Below are 23890 nucleotides of genomic sequence, written 5' to 3' on the forward strand. Positions count from 1 at the left end.
GTGAATTGTTATCATGAATAACAATTTACACATAAATATTAACCTTTGTATGGGGGAATTAGGTATTCAGATTCAGGAACAATTGGGGTTAATAGAATCAGATATTCCAATGGCCATAACTTTCTAAATAATAGACAGTACATAACTTTCCGCAATTACGCACAACTGCATGTCGCCCTGAATAATGTCCATGAGTTGAAAGAAAATCAATTGAAATTGCAAGGAGATGCGTTCACACAAAATTATTCTTATACTAAGTATATTGAAGATATAATCATATGGTCATTATTTCAGTTTAATGGCATGCGATGTTTAAATTTCCGAATAAATGAAGTGTAAAAAAATGAAATTATTGAATACTAACTATTTACTACATTTAATCTTTAAAAAATCACAATTTGGAAAACTCACGTTTTTTCGCAAATATTGCAAGTTCGCGACTCATTTTCACAATTCTGAAGAATTCGCGACTTCAGAAATTTCACAAATTAGGCATGTTTCTTCAATGGCCATTATATACTTTCTTTAGCGCGTTACATGACTTAACGAGTGTTGGTTTCTATTCAAATCTGCTAAATACTGCGCTCTTAATTAGAATCGCATAAACGGTTTTGGTGGCATTGTTGATGACGTAAATTACTTAGATTATAAGACTTATACTACTAAATGCTGATTGAGCAAATACGACGTAAACAGATCATAATTTCAACAAAGTCATAATCTTGATGCAATTTATATTTTTATGAACGTGTTTACACGAGCATTAATTTGTACCCGCGCTTTCGGTAAATCTAGTAACCGTTTATAGATATATAAATATATTTACGTAAAACAATGACACTGCGATAAGATGCACTAACGCGCATAATTTAAAATGGTTTAAGAAATCAAGTATATTATGACCAGGTCGGAAATTAACTCATTAGCAATGGTTACCCACGCTTGATTTATAACTAACAGACCCTAAAAACAACGACAATATTTACATAGCTTACAATTAAAGACTATATCAGTTATAAATTATGTCAACCCTCCTGAACATCAACATACAACGGACAGTGAACGAGTACATGTATTTCATCCTCGATCTTATCTGTACAATGAAAACAAGTTCTGTTACATAGCTCATTATTTTCATTCCGGCCGGTCTCTAGCCTGACTACTGAACATACTAATATTCGCGAATAAACCTGAGTTCACAGAAATGAATGCTATTTACATTATTATTTCATGTTTCAAAATCAGTGTGCACTTAATCAACTAGATCTAATAATTAGCACTTACTCATTCGTACAATAACAAAAAATCTGTATAAATTAAGACTCGTTTCATGAAGACTGAAATCAAAATCATGATGAGAGCTCGAATATACGAATTTGAGTTTTTTAGTAAATTTTACTTTAAACGAGAACATTGCACTATGAATGCATACTAATTCGTTGATTTTGGACCAATTCGTACAAGTTTTTACCCGCAGCCTTGGAGCGTTCAAGACTCTCTCTCTCTCTCTCTGGTGTTAAATGCAATATACGTTTACAATCTCATATTTTTGTGCAGTTATTTCAGCTTGTGGTCTTGTTTACATAAGACGTTTAAAACGATTTTACTACTAGCGAAAGGCAAGTCAGTCTTTCGTTGATTTTTTTGTTCTAAAAAGTGCTTTCTGCAATGCGTGCTTATACTTTTGTAAGATACGCTAAAAAGAAGTACAATTCCTTTTACCAAAATATGAATCATTTTCTGCACACGTGAAATGCAAATTATTTCATTGCGAATGAGATGCTAATAGACTGATGTAATGACAGCGATGAATTTAAAGAATCCTCGATGTCATTTAGGTTACATAATATACATTTGCGTTGATCTCTGTCAATAAGTGTATATTCAGTTATTATCCTTTATAAAAGTGCGGCTCGTGTGAATTTGTGAATAGCAGAAGCATTTGTCTGCTTAATTAAGATCCGTGTTAGTGTTCGTGTGTCGTATGAATAGATATCGTTGCAGGAAATTACAATGATCCGTAAATTTAAGATCTGTACAGTATTGACGAAATCAGAATGAAGTATCTGGCTTATTTGGTATTAATATTTTTTACATATTTAGAAACAGTGCAACAATACCGTAACAACGGTACCAAAAATGTATGGTCGGTTGGGAAAAGGATGCTTTTATAACCCCTTTTAGCTATTCCGTGTTTTCCTCAAGACATTGTTCTGTGTTAAAAAAAACACGGTATTTTTCGGTCAACTTTTACCGCACAGCGATTTACAGGTTAACACTGTCCCTGCCATAAAATATTTTAACATTATTAGAAACTGTAGAGGATCTTCTTTACAACGGTACCATTACAATTAATATCGGACGAATAATAATGCATTTATAACCATTTATATCGGTTCCTGGTTTTCTTTACGGCATTAGCGTGTGTAAAAAAAAAACGTTAAAAAAGGCCGACTTTGTCCGCGATTTACAGGCCGACTACGACCCTGCCATAAAATATTTTGATATGGTTAGAATCTGTAGAGGATCTTCTTTACAACGGTACCATTATAATTAATATCGGACGAATAATAATGAAGTTATAACCATTTATATCGGTTCCGGGTTTTCTTCTCGGCATTTGCGTGTGTAAAAAAAAACGTTAAAACAGGCCGACTTTGTCCGCGATTTACAGGCCGACTACGACCCTGCCATAAAATATTTTGATATGGTTAGAATCTGTAGAGGATCTTCTTTACAACGGTACCATTATAATTAATATCGGACGAATAATAATGAAGTTATAACCATTTATATCGGTTCCGGGTTTTCTTCTCGGCATTTGCGTGTGTAAAAAAAAACGTTAAAACAGGCCGACTTTGTCCGCGATTTACAGGCCGACTACGACCCTGCCATAAAATATTTTGATATGGTTAGAATCTGTAGAGGATCTTCTTTACAACGGTACCATTATAATTAATATCGGACGAATAATAATGAAGTTATAACCATTTATATCGGTTCCGGGTTTTCTTCTCGGCATTTGCGTGTGTAAAAAAAAAAACGTTAAAACAGGCCGACTTTGTCCGCGATTTACAGGCCGACTACGACCCTGCCATAAAATATTTTGATATGGTTAGAATCTGTAGAGGATCTTCTTTACAACGGTACCATTATAATTAATATCGGACGAATAATAATGAAGTTACAACCATTTATATCGGTTCCGGGTTTTCTTCTCGGCATTTGCGTGTGTAAAAAAAAACGTTAAAACAGGCCGACTTTGTCCGCGATTTACAGGCCGACTACGACCCCTGCCATAAAATATTTTGATATGGTTAGAATCTGTAGAGGATCTTCTTTACAACGGTACCATTATAATTAATATCGGACGAATAATAATGAAGTTATAACCATTTATATCGGTTCCGGGTTTTCTTCTCGGCATTTGCGTGTGTAAAAAAAAACGTTAAAACAGGCCGACTTTGTCCGCGATTTACAGGCCGACTACGACCATGCCATAAAATATTTTGACATGGTTAGAATCTGTAGAGGATCTTCTTTACAACGGTACCATTATAATTAATATCGGACGAATAATAATGCATTTATAACCATTTATATCGGTTCCGGGTTTTCTTCTCGGCATTTGCGTGTGTAAAAAAAAACGTTAAAACAGGCCGACTTTGTCCGCGATTTACAGGCCGACTACGACCCTGCCATAAAATATTTTGATATGGTTAGAATCTGTAGAGGATCTTCTTTACAACGGTACCATTATAATTAATATCGGACGAATAATAATGAAGTTATAACCATTTATATCGGTTCCGGGTTTTCTTCTCGGCATTTGCGTGTGTAAAAAAAACCGTTAAAACAGGCCGACTTTGTCCGCGATTTACAGGCCGACTACGACCCTGCCATAAAATATTTTGATATGGTTAGAATCTTTAGAGGATCTTCTTTACAACGGTACCATTATAATTAATATCGGACGAATAATAATGAAGTTATAACCATTTATATCGGTTCCGGGTTTTACCATAAAGATTTCCGGATAGTTCCGGGTTTTATACCTCGCCTCATCAAAGGAAAGCCGCTTTCTGTCGGAAGCAATAAAGCGACAAATTTCGCGCCGAAAAAATTGGCTTCCTTTGTCTAGCAATCAACATGCCGAACCAATCGTGTGTTTGTTTCTCAATTGCAATTCTCCAATTTAATAAAAGCACGTGCATAGCTCCGCCTTCGAATCTTTTGCAGAGAACGGAGGCGGAGTTTAACGGTTAATTGAGCTAGTGTTTTACACAAGTTGAGTTCCGATTTGCCGAAATTACTCGGCCCTAAGCATTGAAACGACAAAAACATTTATCAATGATTTTCCGAGATATACCGATTTGTTCCGATTTCCAAACTTTCTGTACAGTTCCTATAAACTATGGCGGACGTGTTTACAAAATTCCTAAACACATATATCGTAAATAATGGCAGTGTTTTATTGGATTATTTATACTTATTATCAAATAAGTTTGATATAATTTAATATAATATATAATATAATTAACATGTTAAACAATATAGTTGCGTCACAGACACGGAAATAAATTTTGATGGGGTCGACATTTGACTGACGCTGATTTTCTTATTTTTGGAATTTTTACCCGAAATAAATTTTGAGAAGTGCCCATAAAAGGACTGGTACATAATGTGTCACATTGAAAAATATCCCGATCTCTGCAATATATGTGAACCAATCGTTGATTGTACTTACTTGATTTTATTCGCAACCGTACTCAAACCGGATCGTTTTTTTCTCATTTCGCTCATTTTGCAGTGCGGTCGGGAATAAAATATTTAAAAAAAAGACGATTTTCCGATTTTATTTTTTTTCCCATTTTCCAAAAATTAGGGTCGGCGGTTTTGTAAACCAAGAAATATAAAAGTCGTGGCCTAAAGAGTCTAATAAGACATTTCTTAAAAAAAAAAACATTTTTATTTTCAACACTTCAACACAGGAATTAACCCAGCTAGAGTAATGGACAAAAGTCATTATTGTTCCAATCTATTAAAAGGGTGGAAAGAATTCTCCCTCTAACTATAAAGGCATCATATTTGTAAATATAATTTCTAAAATATTTTTATTTAACCTTAGACTGCTTTTTAAGTAACCCCATTAAAGTGGTGTGAAAGTGAAAATATATTTATTTCAAAGAAGGTAAACTGCCAATAATTAGCTATGGTCTTGAACAAGTAAAATTTTTGACTATTATTTACATACCTTGGTATCAAATTGAATGATAATAATTAGCTAAATGAAGCTGATAAAACTCTGAATAGGCAAGCCTTTAATGCATATATTTAGTAGAGTAAAATAACACTCTGTAATTCAAAATTTTAGCACATAATACATGTACTCAATTGGGCTTTAATGATTATGAACAATCTATCCTTATGTCAAATCCTGTATTCTATTATGTCATACTATTGAGATGACCGTATCATAACTTGTCAGTGCGCTGTTGTATGTCAGACAGTGTAAACTGGTTTTTGGTTTAACACTGAGAACAACTAGATCGTGATGATATTTCTCGTCAGTGAGAGACATACTATTTTTTATATCCTTCAGAATAGCTATCTCAATAGCTTAATTGTATTTATTGTTTTTGGACAAAATATAACACTCAACATAATATAATCCGTTGCAGATTGAAATATTAGTCCTTTTATGAGCTTCCACGGTTTCGGCCGTTCCAGGTACAAAAGACTGCCTAAAGCACCAACTGAAAATGCATCTAAAACTTCATCTGGAAAGTCAGGTAACTCCTCAAAGATACCTGCCACAAATGCGAACCTGCACAAAGTTTTAGAAATATTGCGAGTGCTAAATTCTAACTTCAAGGCTCAAAATGAACACATAGAAAAGCAAGAAGAATATTTCAATTAATTCATGGTGGTTTGTAACTAGCCGATGGCAGATTCTGGCTACTATGAGCAGATTTTCTGGCTACGTTGCAGATTTTTTTGATTGACTGAAAACATTTTATTGCACCCTATAATCTTCTACATATCTCAGGGGGTTTTCAAGCCTTTTTGGGAAAAGGAGTCTGGTCAAATTGGGATTTTTTAATTGATGAAAGTGGCAAATTTGAGATTTTTTTTTCGACAATAAGGACCAAATTGGGATTTTTTTTTATCAACAAAAATTGACACAACGGGTCTTTTCCTGGCCATTTTGGATAAAAATTATATCAATTATGGTTACATATTTTGTAGGTTGTTTAAAAAACTAAATTGAGATAAAGAGTCTAATAAGACATTTCTTAAAAAAAAAACTTTTTTTTTTGTTAATAGGGAATTTTTTTTACATTTCTGTTTGGGATAGTGGGATGGGGTCCGTTTTACAGCCTTTTTTACATAGCAGAAACCCCCCATGTATCTTTATTTTCAACACTTCAACACAGGAATTAACCCAGCTAGAGTAATGGACAAAAGTCATTATTGTTCCAATCTATTAAAAGGGTGGAAAGAATTCTCCCTCTAACTATAAAGGCATCATATTTGTAAATATAATTTCTAAAATATTTTTATTTAACCTTAGACTGCTTTTTAAGTAACCCCATTAAAGTGGTGTGATTGTGAAAATATATTTATTTCAAAGAAGGAAAACTGCCAATAATTAGCTATGGTCTTGAACAAGTAAAATTGTTGACTATTATTTACATACCTTGGTATCAAATTTAATGATAATAATTAGCTAAATGAAGCTGATAAAACTCTGAATAGGCAAGCCTTTAATGCATATATTTAGTAGAGTAAAATAACACTCTGTAATTCAAAATTTTAGCACATAATACATGTACTCAATTGGGCTTTAATGATTATGAACAATCTATCCTTATGTCAAATCCTGTATTCTATTATGTCATACTATTGAGATGACCGTATCATAACTTGTCAGTGCGCTGTTGTATGTCAGACAGTGTAAACTGGTTTTTGGTTTAACATTGAGAACAACTAGAACGTGATGATATTTCTCGTTAGTGAGAGACATACTATTTTTTATATCCTTCAGAATAGCTATCTCAATAGCTTAATTGTATTTATTGTTTTTGGACAAAATATAACACTCAACATAATATAATCCGTTGCAGATTGAAATATTAGTCCTTTTATGAGCTTCCACGGTTTCGGCCGTTCCAGGTACAAAAGACTGCCTAAAGCACCAGCTGAAAATGCATCTAAAACTTCATCTGGGAAGTCAGGTAACTCCTCAAAGGTACCTGCCACAAATGCGAACCTGCACAAAGTTTTAGAAATATTGCGAGTGCTAAATTCTAACTTCAAGGCTCAAAATGAACACATAGAAAAGCAAGAAGAATATTTCAATTAATTCATGGTGGTTTGTAACTAGCCGATGGCAGATTCTGGCTACTATGAGAAGTCTTATGATGGCGCACCAGAATCCTATATCGAGTCCGAACAAAAATCCTTTTAAAAAAAGCTGTCCGATTTTATTTTTTTTATCAAATTTTAACAAGTTGATGTTGATATTCATGCAGACTTAGCGGGTTTTGTCAATAACTCTTTCAGAAATGGTCTGACAGATGAAAATCTTGATTAAATTTGTTAACAAATTCATAGCCCAGAAAATTGTGACTCATTAGTGAAAACAAGAGCTAAACGCTAAACAAGCCATTTGGCGCCTATTGAAAAGCTACACTCAAGCCAAAGATGCTAGACTTAGTGCCATTCACCCAGCAAACAATCTATATGGGACCCAAATGGGTCCCATGTGGGCACCTATATGGGCCCCATGTGGGCTGCCAACATGGGACCCAGATGGGAAGTGCAACCGGGCTCCACATGGGTCCCATCTGGGCTGCCCCATGAAAGTATATGGGGCAGCCAAGATGGGACCCATATGGAGCCCGGTTGCACTACCCATCTGGGTCCCATGTTGGCAGCCCACATGGGGCCCATATAGGTGCCCACATGGGACCCATATAGGTCCAACATTGGCATCCCTTTTACTCAATATGGGCTACATACGGGTAGCCCTTTTACTCAATATGGGCTACATACGGGCAGCATTGTACTAAATATGGGCTACAAACTGGTAGCATTGTATTCAATATGGGTACACAGAGCCTGTAAAATTTGGGACAACGCATTAATGGAAATTCAGGTGATGTTAGAAATAATATGTAGGCTGCAAACATGAAATACTGTGTGTTCAAATTGAACATCAGACAAAAGATTCTTGTACATGTACTTTCAATTTCATTTTTTTAAAATGTTTTATCTATTTCTTCTTGCTGGAACAGAGTGATATCAAAGGGTTTAAGAGCTTAATAGCATTATCCTGCAAGAAATACAAGGTTTTTGTTAAGACTTAAAAATTTATTAAAGTACTCTCAACTTTTATTCACATAAAGTATTACACACATATACATGGATTCATACATACATAGCAGGAGGATCCCACGTTAACTATTCTACCAGAAAATTCTAAAATAATAATGTGATTCCTAACTTTTTGAATGTAACATCAGCAAAAGTATTTTACATAAAGTAGCTAACGAAAACATGTTTCTATCTAATGTTCTATCTGCATGGAGTAATGTTACTCATAATATATAAACCCAAACCAACAGTATTTTATGGAACAATAAAGACATAACTTCAAACAATAAGACGTTTTTCTATAACATTATATATGTCGACCAGTTATACGACTATAGAATTAAGGACTTCTATTATTTTTACATATACAGAATACCTTCAAGTATTTTCCTGATTTACTACACATTACTACAAAACATACCCATGCATATTAAATCTTTAACCAATACAAATAACACACCATGTACTCAAAGAACATTCGTGGAAAACATACTTGCAAGACTAAACAAAATATTTTATAAACTACAAATTAAAAACCCTGCAAAAAAATCCAAAACTGAAATAAATGGCAAATCCTTTTTCGAGAACAAGTCCATATTATTATCTTTGATATCTTCATACATTCTAGTGTTTTTCGTAATTGCACATGATATATATATATATATATATATATTATATATGTCTTTTAAAACCTTCAAAAACTGAAATGCTGTTTCTTCTTTTGCAAAGGAATATATACCGTTTCATTTCCAGATAAAAAAGATTGTTTGCTTTCTTAGAAGATGAGCCTTAAAGGAATGGTTTAGGATTAATGGAGAAAAAACTGTCAATTACATTTACAACATTGCTTAATATATTTGATAAAAAAGCTTGAACTATGCAGCAGTCCTAGAAAAGATGGATCGTAGCTTCATCACCAAGATGCTATTCAAACTCATCCATTTGCTCAAATGTTCTAATTGGAAGAATGATGTTCTCTGGCAGTTGCATTGGCTCGTCATCAGTAGCTGACCTAGCCAAGAGCTGCTGCAGCATCCGCTTCATTTCCCTGTTCTCGTCTCTCATTGTTTCCAACACCGTTAAAATCTGTGTAACTGCATCTGACAACAAGAGTAAAAAACAACTGTACCTAAAATTATGTTGACAATAATATATATCACAGCTGGGTCAGATATAAGTATATCGGATGTGTGCCGATATAACGGCGGCAGGCCCGATTTGTCCCAACAGCTGTTGTACAGCTAGGGCTGATTATAGCAACTTGCACCTATATGCCCGTCAACGTCAATCTGTTTCTTTTATTAGTAGAAGTATGTATTATTATAGATCACTAAATGACTGTGTATTTTATATTTTTTAAGTTGGATTATCTGTTTACATCAATTATTTATGTAATTAACTATCAGGTATTTTATAAGCAGTAATTCCAAAACTGAAATAATTTTAAGTTAAAGTTTCAAGCACAAAAATCAGTTACTTTGTCCTATGAACTGTCTTTGGGGAGGCTCTTCAGCTGCCTGGACTTAATGGGAGTGACCGGCCTCTGTCATGCACTGCTGGACATTCCTTGTAAAGACGATGTTGGCAAACGAGGCGGTGGTGAATATTTTATTTTCTGAAATAAATTTGTACAATAAACATTACGAATTTAATTATTTCTTAATACACAGACTTTTTTAACATTCTGCAAATATGTGTTTAAATAATCCTAAAAATTTGTCCACAGGCAGACAACCTTGGCTTGCTTGCAAGTAATCAAAGACCTATAAAAAAACATTATATTATACGTCTTTGATGTAATACGTTTAAATTAATATTATCAATGTATGAGATAAGTAAGATTCTCATGCATTAGCATGATTACTAATTAAGTGTGTCATTTTTTCAGACATGCGCCTGTCTGCTATAAATAGTTTGTATTGAATTTTAGGCAGAATCAAGTTGAATTAAGCAGTTTAACTAAGAGATTGATCTATGGCGACAATCAAACGTAACGACTTACGTCGCGAAAATACATGGCAAAGGCAAAGCGAATAAAGAAATCTAATAATTTGCAATTCAAATTATTAAACACACAAGCATTCATTGAAGTTACAGATAAATAAATAATGCGTGATCAGCCATATATATCTGATTTCAAAAGAAATATATAATTACGTGTTTAATATCACAATTTAACAAATTACCGTTTCGAGTGTTTTTGTTTTGAATGCGAGGCGAGGAGGAATTAACATCTGCGCATGCGCATATTATTTAAATACTTTATTTTTCTGAGCGATTATTTAAATTAAAATTATCTCTTGAAAATAACTACATATTAATCATTGTATATACATTATTTAAAACAAAGCAATATCAAAAACAGAATTTTCAAAAAATGTGCGCCCGATAGCTGATTTTGTACTTTGTTGGGCGGCCCAAATGGGACCCGTATGGGACCCATATGGGCTGCATATTATTTGCTTATGCATTGATTTTATATTTTGGGGTAAAATATTAGCAGTTGAGATCAAGTTTGTCATACATACGTTTTAAGAAATGAGTTTTTAATCAAATAAATAAAAGTTTATATCTTTATCCTGATAGCGCAATAATATGGGACCTATATGGGACCCTTAAGGGCATTCCCATATGGGCTAACCCATATAGGTCCCAAATGACTCCCATTTGGGCTTACCCATATGAGTTTGCCCAGAAACAGCCCGGTAGCTGATTTTGTGCTTTGTTGGGCGGCCCAAATGGGACCCATATGGGACCTATATGGACTGCATATTACTTGCTTATGCATTGATTTTCTATTTTTGGGTAAAATATTAGCAGTTTAGATCAAGTTAGTCCAGCATACGTTTTAAGAAATGAGTTTTTAATCAAATAAATACTAGTTTACATCTTTTTCGTGATAGCGCAATAATATGGGACCTATATGGGACCCTTATCGGCATTCCCACATGGGCAAGCCCATATAGCTCCCAGATAACTCCCATATGGGACCCGTATGGGACCCATATGGGCCGCATATTATTTGCTTATGCATCGATTTTCTATTTTTGGGTAAAATATTAGCAGTTTAGATCAAGTAAGTTCTACATACGTTTTAAGAAATGAGTTTTTAATCAAATAAATACAAGTTTACATATTTGCCCGATAGCGCAATAATATGGGACCTATATGGGACCCTTGTGGGCATTCCCATATGGGCTAACCCATATTGGTCCCAAATGACTCCCATATGGGCTTACCCATATGGGTTTGCCCAGAAACATCCCATATGGGACCCATATGTGCATGTTTGCTGGGCAAGTCGTCATGTTGAAGGCTTCCATAAACTTAGTTACACTTGTTGAAAAGAGTGGGGCCTCCACATGTGAGGTAGGAACTACTGCAAACGCCCTCTTGGGTTAGGCTAAAAAATTAACAAGATTTGGAATACAAATTCCATTATTGGCTTCAACATCATTACTGATGTTATATGGGAACGGCATAGATATAAAGAATAATGTGAGAGAAATAAACAACATGAATCACATTGGAAATGTAATGGGGCATGGTCCAATGAGAGGCTTTAGCCGTGGACACAGAGGGTTCAACCCACATGGTCTTCGCGAACAAGGTTTCCGCACCAGAGGTAGAGGAATTGGCCCTATTAGGACTGAAGCCTTTCCAAAACACTTGAAGCAACAAGCAAGAATTAATAAAGGTGAGTACATTTGTTGCCGGTAGATTAAAAAATCTTATTAGAATCAGAGAAAAATAACATATGATAAATATAGGATCTGGCATGAGTTGTCATATCATACCTAACAAGTTAAGGAATTTTGTTAGTAAGCGAGCCTTTGGCAAGCTTACTAACGAATTTTCTTCACAAGTTTAATAAAATATGGTATGATATGACAACGAGTGTCAGATATTTTTTATCGCATGCTTTTAAAAGAGCAAATTAAATAAATATTTACGCAAACATAATGGTAAATCCCAGATGTTGTTTACATTTCGTGATGTTATTTGACGTTGCAACGTCATTTCAGCAAGATAACAAAATGCGATTGGTCAATAAACAAACACTAAGCTAATGAAAACACTTAAGAATGTTGTATTACACATGTGTATAAATAAAAAAAATATGTAATGGTTGTATTACATGGGAAACAGGGTATAGCATGTGATAACAACATTTTAGATATTGTGGAGCATTGCCATTTGGAATTCATTGAAGGCAAAAATCCCATCAAAACAAATTGTTATAGAATTTTTTAGAAAAAGAAGAACAAATTGTAAATACAGAAATATAAAATTTATTTGCAATGTATGCCATTGAAGAAGTTGATCATCCCCCTAATGAATATATTTCTCCAATTTCATTCCAAAACAAACTGCCAGTAATTATAGAATGATTTAAAATAAATCATTATTAAATAATCATAATAATGATAATTCAGTACAATCATTTCACAATGAACACCTTTGAAACAGCTTTAAAACCTGGTATTTATTTTGCAAGTATTGATATTCACCATGGCTTAATTAACAGAGTACCAGTTGCTGTCAGGAAGTGCAAGTTAATCTCCGATTAAATCATTTTGGAATTAATCTACCAGTTTAAAGTACTGCAGAGTTGCATTTATCTGCCCCAAAATTATTTACAAAACTCATGAAGCTCAGATACAAAACTAATGAAGCTGGAACAAAACTAATGAAGCTGGAACAAAACTAATGAAACTGGAACAAAACTAATGAAACTGGAACAAAACTAATGAAACTGGTTAATGCATCTCTGCACATGTCTGCTTTGGCATACAAATTCTAGATACCTAGACAATTCTTTACTTTTGGTTGACACGTGTATTGAATGTCAACATAGAAGATACAGTAAATCTTATTTCTGATTTAGGTATTATAATTAGAAAAAAGTGAAAAGAAATCTGTTTAATAGTTCCCACTAATAAATATATCATTTCTTGGGAATGTTATTGATTCTGAAAAGATGTTAATCCCTCTTTCAGAAGTAAAGCATGCGTAGATTTGTGTACACAGAAGAAAGCAGAAATTTGCGATGTTGCTAGGGTTTCAGCTTTGTCAGTTTCATCTTTCTCAGCAGCTGTTGAGTAAGGTTATCTTTTTAACAGAACTCTAGAATACGAAAAATGCATGCATTTCAGCTGGTTATATGAATAATTCATGTTCATTTCTGAGAAAAGGAAGCAGGTATTAACTTAGCTGGTGGATTGAATGTTTACCTCTTCTAAGAAACATAGAAAAATAACCCTTAAAACCCAGGGTTCAGTATATAATAACAACAGATGCAAGAGCTTTTTGATGGGGTGCTATATGTCTTAATGATAAAATTGGTGGTAGATGGGATGAAACTGAAATCCAAAACCATATAAATGTCTTGGAATTACAAGCCTGACACATAATCTTCTAAAATCTGTCTGTAAAACAAACAGCAATATTCATGTTCAAATGCGTTCAGATAATTCATCAACTGTTGCTCTATATATACAATATTGGAGGAAAAGCTGGACTTCTAAATGACATTGCTAGTGAAATTTGGCAGTGGTGTAAAAACAGAGAAATTTGGTTTAAAGCTACACATATCCCAGGAATAATGAATGAGGCAGATTTAAGTTCTTGTAATTTTAATGAAAATCTTGAATGGAAATTGGATGAATCTGTTTTCTTAAAGGCTGTAAAATGCTTTGGTTTACCAGAAATATACATGTTTGCATCTCGTTTAAATAAACAGATCAGTAGGTTTGTGTCATGGAAACCAGATGCGGATGCTGAATCAGTAGATGCATTTGGGTTGATTGGCATAACAAATACATGTATGCATTTCCGTATTTCAGGAGCATTGCACATGTCCTGCTGAAAGCGAGACAGGACAAGGCAGATTTTTCCTGGTTGCGCCTGATTGGATAACACAGAACTGCTATACCAGTATCCTGGAGATGTTGATTTATGATCCTTATATTCTGAAGGTTGCTCAGAACATTGAACTTACCTTAATACACAGAAGATTCGTCCATTTGCCCAACACACTACATTTGATGGCATGTCGCTTATCTGGAAATCCTATGAAAAGCGAAATCCATCTAGCCAGTCTAATGACATCATCATGGCATCATGGAGAAAGAATTCACAAAAGCAGTAATCTATGTTCAATAACAGTTGGGCTTACTTCTGCTTTGAAATGAAAATGGATAATTTTCAAAGCCCTGTAGAATATTGTATTGAATTTTTTACAGAATCATATGAATCTGGACCGAGATATGAAACACTTAACACAGCTAGAAGTGCTTTGTCAAATTTGTATTATATACAGACAGGATGGTGTTTGACAACTTTTGTTGTTAGTTTGTTGTCAAGAGAAGTTGTTAAGAAGTGTTTTGTATATAAGCGTTTTGTTTATATATTATTCAGTTATTTTGGAATACGTTTTGTTCAATGAATTGTCTTTTGAACATTGAATATTGAACTCAAATAATTTTGATGTAACGACTCCTTGATGTAGTTTAACTTTTTCTGTGAGAGGTTTGGGAGGAAGCCGGACTGCAACGCCAAATAGAAAAACACCATTTATTTACAAAGAAGGAATGCAGTCAAATATACAAATACAATACACAAATTACTTAAAATCACTAATACACGATTACATAGGGAATTTAAGTCTATAGAGCCACTCGCTTTGAAAGTAAATATGAATTGACTTAAACTGTAACAAACATAATTATTAAACTGATATAAATTAACAGACTTAATTCTATTGCATTTAAATTCATAACTGACTTATCATTGAAACTGACAAAAATTCTGAATAAATAATTATATTACCATAAAACAGTTAAGTATTTGAAACTTGAAGTAAAACATATTAAATCAAATATAATGTAGTAAAATCAGTTTCTTACCTGCAACGCAAAATAGAAAAACACCATTTATTTACAAAGAAGGAATGCAGTACAGATGGAGGTCTGCATTTCCTTTTTATACTAGTTTGGTGTAACCTAGGAATTTGTTGCATAATTGGCGTTACCAGGTGGTTATAGAAAACCAATACAGAAAACATTTGTTGTCAAATCAAATCCACAATAAACAACACTATTATAAAGGAACCTTGATAAATAAGTAATACATATTGCATCATGAAAATGTTAGTTGATTTGCATGGAATGTTGTACCAATACAATGACAAAGGCTATGAGACAAACTTGTTAATAACAACCATAATCTTATATCAGTAAGAATGCATTATAACAGTTTTCTTAGTTCAAGTAAATGCTTATTACAAATGTCTTTGTACATGGATCCACAATAAGCTGTGAAACTGTAAAGTTATGCAATAAGCTTTATAAGCATTATTCAGAAAATTGGAAATATGCAATAAGCTTTTATAATCATTATTGATAAAATTAGAAAGTTACAATATTAGTAACAACCTGGGGGGCAAAGGGACAAATCCCTATGAAAACTTCCCCCCTCCCGCAAAACAATGCTCCTGCATTGTAAGGGAATAGAAGTAATAAATCAAAACAGGTCATCATACATATTTAGTAATGAAACTCAAAATTATACATCATATTAAGCATCCAAACAATATGAAAATATAAACAAATTAAATTTGTAACAAACACAATTATGGACACATATATACACATGACAGTCATTGTCTTCTGTCCATCAATTGGTAGGCCCAACGTTGATATACATGTATACTAGATTTGACTATTAGAAGGACTTCGCCTGGCTTCTTAGAATTACAAAAAAAAGTCGTCTAAAAATGGGCTGCTCTTTAATGGTTCGAAATCAGTTTTATATGCAACCCATATGCCTAACAAATATAACAGATTGCCAAGGCTATATTATATTTAACATAATGCCTATTTCAATGCAGACTTGTTCCAAAGACAAACAGGAATCCAAGCTATAAGCATAAGATACAGGTAGTGTCCTGACTGTAGACAAAGTACCCAAGTTTGAATAAAAATCCTCAAGACAGATTAATGGATAACCGGTATATCCTATTAGCACTTTATTCATGAGTGAGACTCATTACTTTAAAAGTAATCTGTGTGAAAGACATTTAATCATTTAGGGTAGTAAACCTACACTTAAGCTTTAAAAAGTTTTTGGAAGAACTGAATGTTTTAATTTTGGAAACAATCCCAATAGTGTACATATTTTTAATGATATACACACATTTATATTTGTACAGATTTCCATAAATTAACATTAGTATACAGACAGTTTACTGTCTTTTATAAACTTGCAATTTTTTTCGTTTTCGATTTCTATTGGTGTACATGTTATGATACTCAGTTTTAAGATTTTGAGGCACCATATGTTCATACACCCATATGTTATAACTTCCATCAATGCCTGTGTATCTGACTTTGTAGTACTTTTTGCCATTTTGATATCGATACTGCAGTATTTTATCTGGCTCTTGTTGCAAGACATTTTCGTCATTATTTGCAAGATCTGGCTCTGGCTCCTCATTTGAAGTATCATCTTTTGTAATTGATTCTCCATCAAAATATTTCTTTAGTCTGTTAGCATTTATTAATGATTTGCTTATTTTCCCATCTGCAATTGATTTTAATTGGTATGTATAATTTGGACCTATGTCAATGATCTCATATGGACCTTGGAATTTAGGTGTGAGTTTCTTTGATAGGCCAATCTTAACATTTTCTTTAGTCATTAAGACTTTGTCACCTATATTAAAGTTTGGTTCCTTAGATGTTTTGTCATGGTAGAGTTTTTGCTTTACTTGTTGTCCAAGGCGATTGGCTTTTACAATTGCATCTGTTAATTTGAGTCGCTCATTTAAACGTTGAACATGTTGCTTAACATTAACGCAAAGGCAAATTTTCTTTTGGCACAAGAGAAGTGTCTATAGGCAGTCTCATCTGTCTACCAAAAAGGACTTGGAAAGGTGTGAAGCCAGTGGAAGATGAGACTGAATTCCTGAAAGCCATCATTATTGTAGGAATGAAGTCTGACCAATTATCTTGGTTATTATTGCATAGAGATCTAAGTGCTTGACCAAGGCTACCATTTACACGCTCAACTACACTATTTGTTTGAGGGTGAAATGAGGATGTGTGATGTCTAGTCACTTGAAACTTCTCACAAACTGCTGCTACAAGTTTAGAGAGAAAGTTTGAGCCACGGTCACTGACTAGAATGTCTGGAGCGCCATACCGACAGAAAATTTCTTCAAATAAAAGTTTCGCTACTTCTGACGCTTCCTGTGTTTGAAGTGGAAATGCCTCACACCAACCAGAGAAAGAGTCTACTACAACTAAAATGTACTTGTGATTGTCTTTTGTGACAGGAAGGGGTCCAAGAATGTCAACATGAATTCTGGAAAAGCTATGAGATGCAACTGGCAGAGGACAGAGAGGGGCTTTATGGTTAGCATAATTCCTCTTAGACTTTTGACAAACAATGCAAGTATTAACATGGTTTTCAATGTCTACATACATCCCTGGCCAGTAATACTTGCTTCTAATTGCAAAATAGGTTTTATCAAAACCCAAGTGAGCATGTTTTTCATGATAGGATTTCATGACATCTTCCCTTAAGTGTTTAGGAACAGCTACCTGTGAAAAAGGTTCGGAGTCCCATTTCCTTTTCTTGTGGTTGGGGTCACAGATGTGATACAAGACATTGTCCTTTAGAAAGTACTGCTCAGACTTTATAACAATTGAGCGATGATTTTTGGTTTCATCTGGCAGTTTTTTGTGGACAAGGTAATCTAAAATTTCCTTTAACTCAGAACAAGCCCATTGTTCTTTTAAAAGATCTGATGAAAAATCATGCAAATCAACAGACTGCAGATCATCAACATCATCAACAATGTCCAACGCCGCCAGCAAGGGCACCTCATGCAATACAGAATTTTGAGCAGAATAGCTGAATTCTACTTGTATAGATTGATGCTTTTTGCTGCTCAAGTCAACTGCATTAATAGAAGCACTGGTTGGATCAATGTCATATGATCGTCTGCTTAATGCATCAGCATTGGCATTTTTAAGCCCTGGTTTGTGAATAATGTCAAAGTCATAACTTTGCAGCTTAAGAGACCATCGACCTTTCCTGCCAGTCAAGTCTTTGAGATTTTGAATAAATTTCATTCCCATATTGTCAGTATAAACAGTGAATTTAGAATTTGCTAAGTATGGATGGAATTGACTTATGGCCTCAATAAGTGCTAAACATTCTTTTTCATAAATGCTCCGTTTTAGTTCGTTACCCCTAAGTGAGCGACCTCCATAAGAAATCACTCTTTCTTTTTTTTCATCATCTAACTGACCTAACACAAAGCCAATGGCTGAGTCAGATGCGTCAGTAGAGAGAATGAAAGGTTTTGACATGTCAGGGAACACTAAAATTGGAGTTGAAATTAGTTTTTCCTTTAATGTTTGAAAAGCTAGTTCACATTTGTCAGTCCACTTAAAAGGAATTTCTTTCTTAAGGAGTTCATTAAGAGGACTATTGCTGCAAAGCCTGCTATGAATTTTCTGTAGTAGTTACATAAACCAAGAAATTCACGGACATTACGTTGGGTTTTTGGTCTTGGAAAAGTTTTAACACATTCTATTTTCTTTGGATTGACCTCAATGCCGGTGCTTGTGAATAAATGTCCAAGATATTCAACGTGGCTTGCTGCACAATTGCACTTTTTGGGTTGTAATTTTAAATTAGCTTGCTGTAGTCTATTGAAAACTAGCTCTAAATGTTCTAAATGTTTGTCAAAGTTAGAAGAGTGGATCATGATATCATCAACATAAACAAGTGCAAATTTGAAATTGATACCTCTTAAGACTTGAGCCATTACCATTTGAAAAGCTACAGGTGCATTTCGAAGACCATATGGAAGGCGTTTGAAACTATAACTACCTTCATGTGTAACAAATGTTGTTTTATGCTTTGTCTCAGGGTCTAATGGAATTTGGTGAAAACCACTCTTCAAGTCCAACACAGTGAAAATTTTAGAATTTTGCTCAGAAACAGAATCAACAACATCTTCGAACCTCGGCAAAGGGAAATTGATTGGTCGAGTTACAGCATTAAGACGCCTATAATCAATTGCAAATCTGAAAGTGTTATCTCTCTTTCTGCACAAAATGCCCACATGGAATCTGATGGTTCAATAATGTCATTGTCTAACATATCCTTGACTTGTGACTCTATTTCTGCCTTAGCCTGAGGGGACGCTCTGTAAGGAGGTTGACGCTGTGGAACAGCATCACCAGTTTCAATCCTATGATGATGCAAATCAGTACACCCTAGTTCTGATGTATCTTTGGCAAACATATCCCTATTGAAAGCGATAAACCGTCTCAATTTTTGTTTCTGTTCAATAGTAAGAAATTGGCCATCAACATCAATACCCAAGTCATTGAGGATGGTATTCACCTCAACTTCTGTCAAGACATGAACACCAGGTTCGCACAGATCATCATCATCATCGTCATCATCATCATGACCATCATCATCATCATCATTTAATTTTCTAATTGAGTCCTCATGGACAGGAATGAGTTTTCCAATCACAGTATTTGCTTTAAGATGCACATCACAAGGTAAGGGATTCATTAGCAAACATGAACTCTTGCCGTTAGTCGGCTTTACAACAACCCTACCGAAAGCAATGCTTTTTGACATTAGGGAATTATCAGCTTCTACCAAAACAACCTCACCAGTTTTAAACTTTGAACATTTAATTGGCACACACACCTGAGAGCATGCCTCTATGGTCAAACTATTCTGTAGCCTTGCTAACCCAACCTTAGGAGTGGAAATCATGTTTATTGATCTTTTGGTTTGATTTGCTTTGAACTGTAAACTCTCAAAGTCCAGAACACACTTATTTTTTGTTAGAAAATCCATTCCAAGTATTAAAGCCTGATGAATGTGGTCAAAGACATAGAATTTCTGTGAAAATGAATCTTCTCCTATTTTAATGTCTAATATAATTGTGCCCTTAACTTTGATCATTTTGCCACTGACACCTACAACCCATAAATGGTCACTTGCATTGAGGTGTTTGATATCCGGTCAGATTTTTTTCAAGAGGGATTTGCTAATGCATGACAAATTCATAACTGACTTATCATTGAAACTGACAAAAATTCTGAATAAATAATTATATTACCATAAAACAGTTAAGTATTTGAAACTTGAAGTTAAACATATTAAATCAAATATAATGTAGTAAAATCAGTTTCTTACCTGCAACGCCAAATAGAAAAACACCATTTATTTACAAAGAAGGAATGCAGTACAGATGGAGGTCTGCATTTCCTTTTTATACTAGTTTGGTGTAACCTAGGAATTTGTTGCATAATTGGCGTTACCAGGTGGTTATAGAAAACCAATACAGAAAACATTTGTTGTCAAATCAAATCCACAATAAACAACACTATTATAAAGGAACCTTGATAAATAAGTAATACATATTGCATCATGAAAATGTTAGTTGATTTGCATGGAATGTTGTACCAATACAATGACAAAGGCTATGAGACAAACTTGTTAATAACAACCATAATCTTATATCAGTAAGAATGCATTATAACAGTTTTCTTAGTTCAAGTAAATGCTTATTACAAATGTCTTTGTACATGGATCCACAATAAGCTGTGAAACTGTAAAGTTATGCAATAAGCTTTATAAGCATTATTCAGAAAATTGGAAATATGCAATAAGCTTTTATAATCATTATTGATAAAATTAGAAAGTTACAATATTGGTAACAACCTGGGGGGCAAAGGAACAAATCCCTATGAAAGGTGATTCGGTCGGATGTCATCTTTTAGTGGTTTGTTTCCTCACGGGTGTTCATAATTTAAGACCCTTAAATCCAAAATTTCAAGAAACTTTGGATGTATCTAAAGTTCTGTGTTATCTCAAAATACTAACATTTGTATATGATTTATGATTAAAAATGTTATCTTACAAACTTGTTATGCTTCTTGTTTTGATTCAAGCAAGTTGAAGTCAGTCCATTTCATTAATGACATCGGAAAACATTGTTAAAAGCAATGACTCTTATGTATTGTTCTGTAGTGGGTTGTTAAAACAAACAAGGGGAGAAAAAGTGAATCTAATCCTTGAATTGTGTAAATATCAGCCGGACAATGATGTTTGTGTATATAGTACTCTTACTGAACATCATTAAACGCCATACATTCCATACGTCCCGGATTGTCCAGGACAGTCCCGGAAATGAAGAACTTGTCCCGCTGTCCCGGAAATCTGTCAAATGTCCCGAAATTTACAAAATCCATATATACATGTACCTTATCTTAGGCTTAACTGCACCTCGAATCTGTGTATATCTGCAGCGTCTCCATGACAATGCCTGCCCCAATAGGCAGACTACGCTACGTGTCAAAATCGATCAATTAACAGGAGTCCTGTTATCATATCAATTGTCTCACGTTCGCGGTCAAACCGAAAAGGCGGCATTGTTTAATGTGGTTGTTAATTGACTTTAATCTACTACGTCATTATTTCCCGCTGCGTAAGGGCAAAGGATAGTTGTTCACACATCTGAAGTCCAACAACTGTCCGGATTTTAAGTAAACGATCTACCGGTACTGTTTTGTTGTATTTGTTTTATTGTGATTGGTTGTATGTATTGTGAATTGATTTGAGTTGACGATCTAACGGTACTGTATTGTTGTATTTTTTATTATATAAATGTTATAAATGAATAAAGCCGTATCAACAACTACGCGTTACACACCGGTCTTAATAACAATAACGCAGTGGCGTCACCATCTATGTTTAGAACGCTTACACTGAAAACACGTGGCTTGTATCTAGTAACGGAAGAAGTAATGTTTAATTTGACGTTAATAGATCAAGTGTATTTCGGATAGGCTTTCGAACTTTTGCAATTAACGATGCAAAACACACAAAAAAACGTACCAAAAATGCATATCTCTATAAATATCGCTACATTTTATACATGTCCCGGAAAATCGGCAAAAGTCCCGGACAATTTAACTCAATGTCCCGGTGTTGGTCTGAAAAGTTATGGCATGTTTGTTAAACGCACAAGTGCACTGTGCAAAAGTGAAAAGAAATTGTTAATAAGTTATTCTCATAAGTATATAGTTTCAACTACTGTGAGTAGATGGATTAAATGTGTGATGAACAATTCTGGCATTCAAGTTGAACAATTTAAGGCTAATGTGTGATGTATCTTCCAAAGCGAAACATAATGGCCTTCCAATTTTTGAAATTATGAAAATCGCGGGTTGGTCAACATATATGACATTTACTAGATTCTATGACAAGCCATTGGAAAAAGAAAGGAGTTTCTCCTTTCAAGATGCTACACAAATATTACTGTATTGAGGTTTGTAAAGCACAATATGTTTGTCTTGCCTCTAATTGTTTTCCTGCAAGCAGGGTTTGTCATTGCATTGAAATCTCATTTGATTCCGGGAATAGTATGACCTAATAGAATTTCCACACACAAACAAGGCTAACCTGTAAGTTGATGTTTGTTTGGAATTATCCGAGCCCCCTCCTTCCCCCCTCCCAATTATTTTGTACAAACGTACTTGCCAAGTGACATAGTCTGGTGCTTCTTGATTCTTTAAAAATATTTTAACTGCAACAGTATTATTTTTCGTGCATTGGCATATGTATCTTTAGTTTCAATAGATCATGTATTCAAATGTATTTTTTCAGTCTAAAATACTTCATGTACTGAGTTGCTAGTCTATATTTAGTTACAGCGCATGGTCTGTTGCAAAAAGCACGCTCTCCATGCATGGCACTTGATATTGCAGACAACAACAATAATTTTGCGCTCTTTCTTAAAACACGGCTTTTTATGTCATGCATGTATAGTGAACTGTTATTATCGCATAGCTGTAGAAAACGGTGTAAATCAGTTTTATAAATAGACATGATGAAATATACATGCACTGGAATTAAATTGGTACCACATCAAATTGTTAACGGGTATTGTTTTTCACAACTTATTCGCCGTAAGTAATTAATTGCTCGCCATTCACAATTAACTTTTCATCCATAACAATTGTTTACAGTTTAAAGGTGTGATGATAATGCCCAAAGCCATCTTTAATGTACTGTTCTATTTCCTGTTTTATATTCGGTATTTGGTAAAACTGTGAACTTTTACTTCATTTCCGTCGTCAATCAAAAGTAATGTTCTCCAGTTAACTCCACCCACAAACGCATTTTCGTTACCTATTGGACGGTGAACATCACAGTTTGGCGCCTGGAAAGTTACCTGAGAATTTCCCGTGATGCATCTTACATGACTGTGTGTTATAATGCAGACCTGTTTACTTCTACGGATTCGCCGTAGTTACTACGGATTATTTGGCTTAACTACGCACTACGGATTTGTACTGAAAAACTACAGATCCATTGATCAAAATGGTCAAATTTCAGATTTTAATCGTACTTTCGCTTATTTTCGGTCTTTACGGGTAATTTATCAATCATAATCATTTTG

General features: G+C 34.3%; 1 protein-coding gene and 1 long non-coding RNA gene across 36 annotated transcripts in view; one reads left to right on the forward strand and one right to left on the reverse strand.

Moving 5' to 3' along the window:
- The window catches only part of LOC127860029 (uncharacterized), a 326167-nt gene that overhangs the window by 141279 nt on the left and 160998 nt on the right, over positions 1-23890 (forward strand). The window lies entirely within an intron of this gene.
- LOC127860047 (uncharacterized) lies at positions 8000-10602 on the reverse strand. The gene is made up of 3 exons (XR_008039577.1): positions 10566-10602; positions 9857-9994; positions 8000-9479 (listed from the first exon to the last, which is right to left on the reverse strand). It is a non-coding gene; the product is annotated as an uncharacterized LOC127860047 (long non-coding RNA).

The sequence above is a fragment of the Dreissena polymorpha genome, chromosome 15 (genome assembly GCF_020536995.1).
Source record: "Dreissena polymorpha isolate Duluth1 chromosome 15, UMN_Dpol_1.0, whole genome shotgun sequence".
NCBI lineage: Eukaryota > Metazoa > Mollusca > Bivalvia > Myida > Dreissenidae > Dreissena > Dreissena polymorpha.